Raw genomic sequence first — 2,500 nt, forward strand, 5'->3', positions numbered from 1 at the left:
CAACCGGTGTCTTTTGCCTATTCATCTTTAAATTCATTTTGGGATACCATATCCATCCTCCATCATGCCAGAACTGGCTTTCTATTGTGATATTTAGCTCGACCTCAAATGATTTGCTTATTACGTTAACCGAGCTATTTATCTGTTCTTCCAATCCTTTACTATTTCATAAACGTTTTTTTTATGCCCACTTATAATATCATCCTAAGGAATTTTGATAACTTTCCATCCACATCATCCTTTCAAATTTAGACCCTATCCACAGTCATCTAAGCTGGTCACACATCCTTCTTATCCAACCCACTTGCCGTAATTACATTTATTGCTTTCATTTTCATACTTTCCTCTCCAATCTTAAATATAGCCTCAATCAAGCATTGATCATGCACAATTATATACCTCCAGTCATTCGTCCTCTTACCATAATACCAGTAACGCTAACTTACTTTTCCATCTCTAGTTAGTACAAACACAATATTTAGAAAACTATTCCTCACAATTTTCAATATAAAGGATTGTTGTTCTTATTATTGAAGAGTTGAATAAAAATATTCTTTTCATAGTGATTATCTCTCGTTAAGTTAAACCATCGTTTTAAGATTTATCCTTGTTTTTAAAAGATATAAATCGTAGGGAAAGCAAAAACACAATGACTATCCAATGTCATTATATATGTATACATACATACATATACACACACACACACACACACACACACACACACACATATATATATATATATATATATATATATATATATATATATACATATATATATATATATATATATATATATATATATATATATATATATATATACATATGCATATACATATACATATATACACACACACGCATATATATATATATATATATATATATATATATATATATATATATATATATATATATATGTATTTATATATATATATATATACATATATATATATGTATACATATATATATATATATATATATATATATATATATATATATATATATATATATATATATATATAACCCCTTGTTTCACTAGAAATTAATTTATGAAAATATTTAATTTTGACTATAAATGAAAAAAGTTGAAACTTTAACAATATAGTAAATAAACCATGATCACAATTACATATACGTAACTGTTATTCTTATGTCATTTGGGCTCCCACAAGATTGTAGAACGGTTAAGCAAAAAATAAATTTACTCCCTGTTTAACCAAATCATACCAGGCTAGGGACAATTTAAAAATAAATTTTACAATGTAATATGTACTTACAAATAAACTTCACTTCTTTCAACTCAAATCACAAAGTATCACTAAAGTTTTTCAGGCACTATACAGGGAATACGTTGGAGAGAGAACACTATGGCTGAAGAGGTGTTGTTAAGAGCATTGATGAACGTTGGGTCTTTCAGAATGTCTGGCTAAATCTCTCCCTTCTTTACATTGGGAGGTCCTTTATATGTCCCCCGAATACATTCTGGAATCTTACAGGCAAATCAAGCAAAAACATTCTTGGTGTGTGTGCTCAAGTTTTGGGCAGGTTCTTGCGATGTCAGCGTTGCCAATTTGGCCGTTTGAAGTATGGTTTTAATGTCACCTGTCGATGGCAACCTTCTCAGCTAAAACAACCCACTTCCTCTCGTATTATTAAAACAAAGAATATGTTTAGTCTAAAACCTTCATGCAACTTCCAACCACGTGGAAACATCATGCAATCATTAGCGTTTGTATTATACTGCATACCTTCTAACAAAATTACATACGACTTTGTAAGCAAACAGCGTGAAATAAGAATATAATTCTTCAAAATAATGTAAATATACATATATGGAACTGAATGAAAATACAGCGAAATGAATGACAAGTCTTACATAATTTACATATATTTACTACATCCTGCATGAGTGGAACTGACCTTATGAGTTGACTATATATCTCACAAATACAAAATTAAAATAAAGGAATAAAATAATCTAATTTCATATAGACGATGTTCGTAACAATATATATATATATATATATATATATATATATATATATATATATATATATATATATATATATATATATATATATATATATATATATCAAATAAGCCATATATATTTTTGATACATTAATGTCTGGATTCTCTTAACGACCTCGGGATCAGAGCCCCAGGCGAAATCACACAAAGACAAGAGCTTGGCTCCGGCCGGGAATCGAACCCTGGTCGGCAAGCTTGTACAGACAGTGACTAACCCACTTGGCCACGAAGAAAGATAAAAGTCAACGACAATTCTTCTGTACTTATACCTGTCGAATTCAGGTATTTTGTACTTAGAATTGAAATCAACCCATCTTCACCATCGTAGCTAATTGGTAGTTTGTTACTTGGCATTCAATTAATGATAAATTTTGCACATTTTTACGTGTTTTTCATATTCAAATAAGCCATATATATTTTTGATACATTAATGTCAGGATTCTCTTAATGACCTCGGGATCAGAGCCCCAGG

Source organism: Palaemon carinicauda, chromosome 1 (genome assembly GCF_036898095.1).
Source record: "Palaemon carinicauda isolate YSFRI2023 chromosome 1, ASM3689809v2, whole genome shotgun sequence".
NCBI lineage: Eukaryota > Metazoa > Arthropoda > Malacostraca > Decapoda > Palaemonidae > Palaemon > Palaemon carinicauda.